At 32.8% G+C, this 10,730-nt stretch overlaps 1 long non-coding RNA gene across 1 annotated transcript; it reads right to left on the bottom strand.

Annotated features, from left to right (window-relative positions):
- Positions 1-246: 246 nt before the first annotated feature.
- Positions 247-4,445, bottom strand: LOC127097788 (uncharacterized). The gene is made up of 2 exons (XR_007793171.1): positions 4,093-4,445; positions 247-2,097 (listed from the first exon to the last, which is right to left on the bottom strand). It is a non-coding gene; the product is annotated as an uncharacterized LOC127097788 (long non-coding RNA).
- Between the last annotated feature and the right edge of the window lie 6,285 nt (positions 4,446-10,730).

Raw genomic sequence — 10,730 nt, 5'->3', positions numbered from 1 at the left:
TATTTGCAATGTATCGTAACTATGATGTTTTTAAGAGGAAGAATATTTATTATCAATAGATGATTTGGATTTGTTTAAGCTATTGGGCCAACAAGCACCATCCAAAATGAATAAAGAAAAATAAAACTACAAAAAGGAGGGGGAAAACCAAACCCTTTAATGCACTTTGAAACAAAAAGTAGGGAGACCTAGCTTGTCCTTAACCACGTTGCTAAGAATGAAAGGCGGCATGATGGACAAAAAATGGAGACAGTCAAGACTAAGACCTCTATTGGACAAAGTATCTGTGTAAACATTGTCTTCTCTAAAGATATGAGTGACCACAAAGTTCATATTTCAAGCAAAACCAAGGAACTTATACCAACGATTACTTAAATTCCAAGGAATAAGAACTCTATTTTGGAAAGCTTGAACAACAAGAGCATAATCAGATTCAATCCATAAATTAGTGATATTCAAACGATGAGATAACTTGATAGCCCAGAGCCCGCCAAACAACTCATCAAAAAGTGCCGATTGCAGCGCACTTGCTCAGTGAAAGCACCGACAAAATTTGTGTCATTGTTTAGAAATAAACCGCCATAGGCAGCCATAACATGAATGGTAGCTCCATGGATGTTACTCTTAGTCCAATTAATAAACGAAGGATGCCAAAGGACATATTTGATGGAGGTAGCATTAGGAGGATGAAAAGAGATATTAAACTTTTTAAGAAGACTAAAGTGTTTTATAGAGAGAGAAGACTTCAAGTTGGTGCAAGTACCAGCAATAGAAATAGCAGAGGTGATCATGGGGATGTTTTCCTTCTAAGTGATGTTTTTGTTATAAAACCGAGCTTGGTTTCTACCAAACCAGATTGTGGATGACATTTTGATCACCATAGACTTTAAAACCAAAATACGTTAGGGAGATCTGTTGCTATGACAACGACTCAAAAGATTTGTGAAAGAGGAAGCTTACAGATTGGCTCAAACAAATTGATAAAACCAGCACCAAAGGATAAAAGCAAAGCTGCAGTTGAGGAACAAATGCTTGTAGGTTTCTTCCTGTAGGAAACAAAGGTTACAAATAGAGGGAAGGTTACAACCATGTTTTTTTAAGATCTCATATGTGGGAATTTATAATGCAAAAGTCTCTAAGCAATAGGGAATTTAGCTGGAGGGATATCCCTGCACCATATCCACTTGGCCCAGTTAGGCATGGATCTCTTATTTATTTTGACACTATATGCATGCTTGAGGTTTAGGTGCCCACCAGGAAGGTGAATCCAGACAAAACCATATGGTTGCAAATTATCAGGCAGAATGACATGTTCCACCATCCTTGATAGATCAGGAAAATGAAGCAGAATTTGTTAAGGGAAAATCCAATTCTTGTGGACCAAGTAGTCGCTAACTCTATATTTGAGGAAGTGATGTAAGTGATAAGGAACAGGTAGAAAATGATTTATAGGTTGGGTCCCCATCCATCTATTCAACCAGAAGAGAATTTTGGAGTTGGATCAAATAATCCTGCAAGAATTCTCCATAACCATAGGGAACTCAGCTTTCACAATGCTCCAAATAGAAGAGATAATATGATGATGAATGTGAGAGGAAGATATATTGGCCTTGCTTCAGATGATCTTTCCCCAGTCTTTATTGGAATGTAGTGATTTCCAGCAAAGAAGGAGATTTGAGGCTTCATTGAGAGTAATTAAGGATCTAAATCCTACACCACCTTCCTTAAGGGGAAATCAAAACTTCTTCCACACCATTGTTACCATTTTCCTTTGAGAAATATCCCTGAACCATATGAAGTTTTGAATCCATTGCTCAAGTTCCCTTAGAAGAGAGATCGGCCATGCATAAATTGTGATGGAGTAAGTTAACATACTTTGAATCACATATATGACGAGTTGGGTTCTGCTAGCAATAGAGAGCATGGAAGCCTTCCAAGCAACTAACTTACTCTTGATTTTGTCAGTAATAGGCCATAAGTGGGAAGATTTTGGTTTGATTCTAAAAATAGGGATGCCAAGATACCAAAAAGGTAATCTTCCAATTCTAAAGCGAAGGTATAAGACAATTTTGTGAAGTCTGGTATGAGGGATAATGCCTGCAAAAATAGTAGACTTATCAGCATTAACAAATTGACTAGAGCAAGAAGCATACCTAGAGAAAACCTCCCTCAGTGTAGTTAGGTTTAATTGTCTTCCATTACAATACACCATAAGATCATTAACATAGAAGCAATGATATGGCATAATAATGGAAATGGCACCCTTAAACAACTTGAGATGGCGATCAAGGGCTAGTTTGGAAACGATTATGCTTAGAACATCTTCAGCAATACAAAAGAGAAGGGGTAAGAGGGGGTCCCCTAATCTCACACCCTTATAACAGGAGGAAAAAACCATGCATAGAGCCATTGACACAAATGTGATGTAAATCATTGGAAGAAGTTCACTACTAAAAATCCACCATAGGCTACCTAAAAGGATTATGGTTACCCATGTACTCATGAGCTCCTAAGATAACATTAAAATCACCAATATAACACCATGGAATGCAAATCATTTTAGTAATATCAGATAACTTAGACCATAAGTTTTTTCTAACTCTATAGTTCATAGAAGCATAAACTGCAGCAAACAAAGAAAGACCATTATGAATAATAAAAGCAATCATTTGATAACCAGTTTGAATTAAAGAGAGGGTTGGGTTACAAGTACAAAAAATCTAGATATTGGGATTCAAACTATCCCTGATGTTCAGGGAAAACAGTTTGAGGCCCAATCTCTCAAGCCATCTACTAGGGAAATCCTGAAAGGACATCCAATGTTCAGCAACAATAACAATGTCAAGTTTGTTAGAGATGATAAAGTTTTTTAAATCCAATTTTGAGGGTTGATTAGTTAAACCCCTAATGTTCCAAAATAAGCACTTCATCTAGAATGTTTAGAGTTACCGGTCTTGGATCTGGTTTTGTATTTAGATTTGTGAGTAGTAGTGGAGTAAACTTTCCTTATGGAAGTTGTCTTAGAAGTATCAGATGAGGCAGTTTCAATGGAATCTTCATATTCATCATTATCTACTAAGTTTTCTCATGATTCCTTTAAGAATTCCATATTCTCTTTATGCCTTGTTGTTTTTGGATTTCCAAGAGTATCTTTAGTAACTCTGTCATCCTAAGGATTAAACTGATTTGCATCAATAAACTCACTTTCCTGAGATCTATCATCATCTTCCTCATCAATATTTTGAGATATTAGGGCCTCAAATCTATTGTGTTGATTGACTCCAATATCATTGGGATTTTGCTGATCAATATTCCCTCAAAGCTCTGTGTTAGTTCCCACAACAGGTTCCTATATGGTCGTATTATTTATGTCATGAGCTTGCTCTCGTTCTTTCTCTAATTCTACAAAGTTCAATGTATTTTGATCATGGATTTTTTTCTCCCACGTGACTTTTCTCAGGTCTTCCATCCCTAAAAAGAACAAAATTTTTGGGTTGGTCATTTTTTAAAGGTTTCTTTTGGGAGATTGTTTTGTTTTCGTTTTTGTATTCAGCTTGTAGCAAGAATCAATATTATGGCCAACCAACATATAGTGAGTGCATAATTTTGGTAATTTCTCATATCCCAGCTAAAAAAAAGCAAAATTCTTCCTTTCAACTAACACTTTGTGTCTTATGGTTTGTGTGAGATCCATTTCAACTAACACTCTAATGAAGTGTCTGAAAGTTCAATTGAACATTGGTTTGGTTACAGTAGAATATGTGAAGATTGGAGTACCAACACTACTGGTTATAGAACATGGAATCTGTGGTCTCCAATACTCTTGTGAGAGACCATAGAGCCTAACCTAAACCTGAGAAAAAGTATTCTTCTGCAAGATAGGATTAAAGTCCCTCGTCCAAGCAAAAAGCTTGATATAGCCAGGGCCGAGATTCCAAGGTGGAGAGGACATAACCCTCCTTACATATTTAAGAGACGAGAAGTAAAACTCATAGAATCCCTTCCTTAACGAAATGACTCCCCATTTTGATAATCCTTTTCAGGAGTTGCCTAATTTGTTCTTTAAAATGAAGACGATTAACAGAGATGTACCTTTAGGAAAAATGATGCGCCCATGGAGGTTATGTTAGCAGACTTTGACTCATGCAATGTATTCACATTTTGGTATTACAATGGCTAATATGTACCCTTGAGGCATGGCTGAGGTAACTGAGAAAGGTCTATGTCGCAAACATTAGACAGTGCCTTTGTGAATGGTTTTGTTGTCTTTGTTGCTTCACGAGGCTTATCTTGATCCCCATTGAGCTTCGACTCTACGATAATATGATATTATAAGCAAGACCATTGAATTTTGAAAGGGGACATGGTGGTCAGAGCTATTTTAGGATTCATCGGAAATCGCCTCTTTAACGTCATTTTTTATGATAATATATGATCTGATTAGGATTAAGATTAAGGGTGTTGGGAAAATAAAAAAAATCATTTCTACGTACACGGAAGCATACCCCAAAAGAAGAAATGAAACAAAAAAATCAAAAATAAAACTCACATCAATTTGTAATTTTTAAAAGGAGATAATTACAAATTCTCTCATACAATTATAATTTTAAATAGAAAATTGCAAACCCTGTAAACTGCAATTTGAAAGAAAAAATTACAAACTCTCTCTCCAATACAATTTTTGGACCAAAAAATTGCAAAATTTTTCTCAATTAAAATTTTTGGACGAAAAATTGCAAACACTATCGACTATAATTTTTGAACAGAAAAATTTCAAACTCTCTTTAACCTCTCACATGACACACAACTACCAAAAACCACATTGCACTCAAAAGGCTACATATTTTTACGTTGAATAAACTCAAACCAACTCTCCATATTTATGATAATACTCCAATTATATTTTCTTCCTATCACTCAAAGTGAAACTTGGATGAATATATTATTTGAACCAACACATTTTCATTTCATCCAAAGTGTCACATATCTTCACTTTGTCATCAACTTCATCTTCAAAACATTTAAGATCATTATAATAATTAGCCACATTTATAAAATTATTATTCTTCAATCTTTTTGTCTTCTTTATCCCTTGATCAAAATTTCATTGATTAGAACTTTTGTTACTCTTCCTTCTTCCCTTGATCTGAACAACCTTAACTTTGATACCAGCTGTTGGGAAACAAAAAAAAAAATTCTACGCATGCGAAAACATACGTACAAAAGAAGAAAACAAACAAAAAATTCAAAAATAAAATTCATAAATTTATTATTCAACTTGTCATTTTGAAGGAGAAAATTACAAATTCTCTCATGCAATTGTCATTTTTAAGGATAAAATTGCAAACCCTCCAAGCTGCAATTTTTAAATGGAAAAATTTCAAACTCTCTCAACAATAATTTTTTAATGAAAAATTGAAAAATTTCTCTCATATACAACTTTTGAACGGAAAAATTGCAAACTCTTTCTCAACTATAATTTTTTAATGAGAAAATTGAAAATCCTCTCAACTACAATTTTTGGAAAAAACAATTGTAAACCTCTCTAAACTCTCACATAACACACAACTACCAAAACCTCATTGCGATCAGAAGACTACATTTTGTTGTGGTGAATACACTCAAACAAACTTTCCATATTTATAATAATACTTAAATTCGATTTTCTTCATACTATCTAATTTAGAACTTGGATGAATATACTATTTGATCTAACAAATCCTCATTTCATCTAAAGTCTCGTATATCTTCACTTTATCATCAACTTCGTCTTCAAAGCATTTAAGATCATTATAATAATTATGCACATTTGTAAAATTATTACTCTTCAATCTTTTTGTTTTCTTCCTCCCTTGATCAGAATTTTTATTACTCTTCCTTTTTCGTTTAATCAAATTTTATGTTACTCTTCCTTCCTCTCTTGATCGGAACCTTAACTCTCATACCATTTGCTTGGAAAATAACAAAAAAACACATTTCTACGCACGCGGAAGCATACCCACAAAAAAGAAAATAAACAAAAAAGTTCAAAAATAAAACTCTCAATTTATTATTCAATTTATAATTTTTAAACGGAGAAATCGCAAATCCTCAAAACTACAATTTTTGAATGGAAAAAAATTGCAAATCCTCTCTAAACTACATTTTTTGGACGGAAAAATCGCAAACATTCTCTTAACTACAATTTTTTAACGGAAAAACTAAAAGTCTTCTCTCAACTACAATTTTTGGACGGAAAAATTGAAAATCTTGTCTCAACTATAACTTTTGGATCATCTTGAGGGGAAATCATTTACAATGAGTCAAACACTCACCTAAAGGTCAAAGACTCACCCAAACAAGTGAGAGAGACGTCATATATTTACCCAAAACCTTAAGGTGATAGATGTAGGGGTCCTCTCACTTATAAAGTTTCCAACCTCCATTTTTCTAAGCAATGTGGGACTTACACAACTCACATATGTTTCTTAACAATCACCCCCTTAAGTGTGAGTCCATCCACTATGTCCTCCTTAAGCGAAATCTCTTTCATCCACATACTTGTATCGCTGTTGATAAACACATTTATCTCATCATACGTGCTTCAACGAGACACGTCACCTGAACACCACCATTAATGGTGGAAAAGTGGGTGGCACGACCCATTTAAGTCCGTCCAAAAGTGGAGCGGACCAACTTAGGTGTCCAAGAGTAGGCGGGCCGGTCTGCCAAACTTTTCTTTTATAGTTTAATTTACTACGTAATTTTCAAAAGTTTTAATCATTACCAAAGAGGCTGACGAAAATATTTTTTGTAATGACACATAATAGAACATTAGGAAAATTGGAATCAAGTTCCAATCAAGAAAATAAATAACAAAATATGAGTCAGAAATAGAAAGAAAAAAAAACAAAAGAGTGGTCTATGTTAATAGGTGTTAACTTATAATTTTAAAAAGATGATATTTTATACACAAACTTATTTATTTACAAGAGCTATGTGAATGTTTTAGAACACGTTATTTTTGTCAAAAAAACATCATTCTTTGATAGATACACAATAACTTGTTGAAAATAAAAGATCAATAGTCAATCTATTGGAGAAAAATTAGGCATATAAAGGTCAATAATTAATATAATATCCAAACATTAACAAGTAAAGATGGAGAAACTTCAAAGACATAGTCATATCCTGGACAGAAAAATAATCAAGGTTTTTTGTGAAATTTGTCTTGAGACCAGGATAGTATAAATATAATAGACTAGAACTGCAATCAATGCAAAACTCATTTGTTAATGTGTCATCTCTACAAAGTTCATTGAGGTGTTTAAGTATTTGTCTCACTCTAATGGTAATATCAAAAATAGAAAGATTAAGTTGAAGCTTATCTTAAATGTGTGTGTCGATGTAGAGGAAGAAGAACAAAATAGACGATGCGCCTTGAATGATCGAATAGAACAACAGTGGAATAGAGGGATAAGCACGGCAGCAGATGAAACAAATGGAAAGAAACATAATTTTGGAAGGATGAAATAAGATTATATTTATATAAGGAGAGGGAACATTCAGTTTTTACAATTAAAAAGAAGAAGAAAATTAGTGGATTGATCTCCTCCATGGACTGTCCAATTTTCAATCTAAGTTTAAAAAAATGAATAAAAAGCCTGCAGGAAAAAGTCGTCCTGCCCCGTTTTTAAGGTGGGTTAGACGAGACGGGTCAACTTAAAGCACCGATCCAAAAACCTTTGCTTGACCCGTCAAAACTGGTAGGTCAAATGGGTCAGACCGTCAGGTCCAACCCGTTTTGCATCCCCTAACCAGCACGTCGGGAAGACTTTCGATACAAGAAATTAACCTCTTACTCGAACCTGACTTTGATACCATTGTTTGACAGACACCCTTATCTCATCACATGCACTTTAACGGAATACACCACTTGACCGTCATCATGTCAGAAAGACTTTCAATACAAGGAGTCAGTCTCTTACTCGAACCCAACACTGATACCATTGTTGGATCATTACGATAGGGAAACATTCACATTGAGTTAAACACTCATTTAAAAATCAAATACTCATCCAAACAAATGAAAAATACATCACATATTCACCAAAAATCTTAAAATATAGGTGTATCGATTATTTCATTTATAAAGTATTTAACTTCCATTTTTTTAAACAATGTATAATTTATATAACTCACACTTATTTATCAACCAACACACAACTTAAAAATAGATAAAACACTTTTATCGTGCATGTCATTTCAAAAATAATCTATGATGTAATTTTATTACTTCAAGCCATCCGTCATCAAGCACTTCCCCATTAGAAATAACATTTGAGCCTTCCATTTCGAACGAATATCATAACAAGTATAATTGTGTGGATAGTAAAGTAGAATTACTTTTAAATTATTGATTCGTTTTGTTTGTGTTATTTAGGGTATTTAAAGAAATTGATGTTATTCTAAATTGAGTTTGAATTCAGAACTAACAAGTGCTGTGGGACTGGAAGCAAAGCCAATTCCATGATGGATCTCCAACAAGAGTCATAATGCTATTGGCTGAAACGTCTTAAATAATTTGAAGATTGCGTATTTTAATATCATTTAAATTTTAATAAGCACAACAATTTTTTTTTTAAAAATCATTGATAAAACTCATGATCTTTTAATTTTGGGTCATGCTTTAAATATACTAATTAAAAAATTATTTTATAAAAATCAAAATTATTTCAATTTTCAATCCGTGTCTCGTTAACATTTTCCTTTAAATTTTCACATATTAGACTTAAAACACACATGTAGATATATATTTTTTAGTATAAAATATATAATAGTATTTATTTTTAAACTAACGAGAAAAAATATATAATTTTATAAATACCATGTTAAAATAGACTAAACTATGCTATTTACAAATATTTTAACTTAAAATTTATAATTTAACTTAATATTTATTTTTAATTAATCATAATGATTTAATTAAAACTAATAATGAACTTGCTAAGTCTTTTGGGACTATAATATAAATAAATAAAAATTCATTTTACTTATAAAGATGTGTTAATGAAATGATTAATTGTTTCATTTTAACCTTCGATGAGTGGATTCAAACCCTTGTAATAAGTTTAAAAATCAGATAAATTGATCGATTCAATTGTTTGGATAAATCGACCAATTCAATCATTTGGATTGGTAGAGTTGAATCTAATCCTGTTAGTCTTACAAAATAGTTAAATTGCTCAAAACAGATGTAAAGTTGGGTTTTATTGTCCTAAATCGTGTCAATCAAAGAATCATATTCAATCTTTTAGAAACCGTTTGGTCCAAAGAAATGTAAGTAATTAATTATATTTTTAACATGAGTTAATACCTATTATTCTCTTTGTCATATAGCCAAAAAAAATTAGTAATTAATTAATTTATATTTTAAACATGAGTTAATACCTATTATTCTCTTTGTCATATAGGCAAAATTTGAAAAATATTTAAGTACAAAAATGTTTGAATTTCTTTGTGCCTTATAAAAATTCTCTTGTTTTGCTCCCTCAATATATCTAATTATGATATGGCAAGTACTTTTTTTTTTTTGTAATGACGTGGATTTCCAAAATTTTTATTTTTTTAAAATCCATGTGGATTTTATAGTTTGAAGATTTTAATATCTAAAAAAATCAAAAATTTGAAACTAAGACTATTAAACTAGGTTCCCTTCATTACTAGTTCAAACATATTTACCATTGGGCTAAGCAACTTGGGATGACTGTAACATTGTTGTGTAGAGTTCGGTTTTGGCTAATTCTGTTGATGTGGAAAATCAGGTTGTCGTCGAGAAAATCTGATCTTGCAGTAATGTTCGCCTTGAGTTTTTTCTTAAGGGTACGAGTGGGATGGATAAATCTCATCCTTTAAGCAATAAATTCACTGCTCTACTGAATGGATCGGATGATTCGTTGAACTTGGATGACAACTCTGTGGATAAAGAGTTCGTTGATGATACACAAATTATCGAAGAAAATAATGACAATATTGAAAATTCTTTAGATCCGAATCTTAACAATATAAACTTTCTGCTAAACTCTTGGGATACTCTAGCTGTCAATAACAATATTGTTGGTTATAGCAATGCAGATTTGGATGACTCTCCTTTAGAACCTACTAGTTTCACTCTCATTAGAAACAAGAATAAGAAGAAAAAACATAAGTTGGCTTGTGGCTACATAACCCGGTCTAAGGTTGGACACTCTGTCTCTTTCAAATGATTTGTCTTTATTGGAATTCTAGAGGTTTGGCCAATAATCCTACTAAATTGGCTCTTCGTAGATTGGTCATTAAGCATAAGCCCGACTTCCTATTTTTATCTGAGCCTAGGATGGCTTTCGAAAACTTTCCTTAAAACTGGTTTTCCAAACTTGGTTTGAAACATATCACTGTCAACCTTAGGCCTAACAACATTGTGAATTTATGGTATGAAATTCTGGTATCAGATATGAGATGTCGAAGGTAATGTCACGACACTAATATCTGAGCAATACAAGCAGGATAAGAGATAAAGAACATTAATGCAAGAGACACAAGCAATTGTTAACCCAGTTCGATGCAAACTCACCTACGTCTGGGGGCTACCAAGCCAGGAAGGAAATCCACTAAAATAGAATCAGTTCAAAGACTCTCAGTAAACAACTTCAAGTTACAGTCTTTTCACCTAATCTCTACCTGTGTGACTTCTACCTAACAACTCTTAGATA

The sequence above is a fragment of the Lathyrus oleraceus genome, chromosome 6 (assembly GCF_024323335.1).
Source record: "Lathyrus oleraceus cultivar Zhongwan6 chromosome 6, CAAS_Psat_ZW6_1.0, whole genome shotgun sequence".
NCBI classification, from domain to species: Eukaryota; Viridiplantae; Streptophyta; class Magnoliopsida; order Fabales; family Fabaceae; genus Lathyrus; species Lathyrus oleraceus.
Note: the sequence above shows the minus strand (reverse complement) of the source record. Positions and strands in the feature narration are given on the sequence as shown.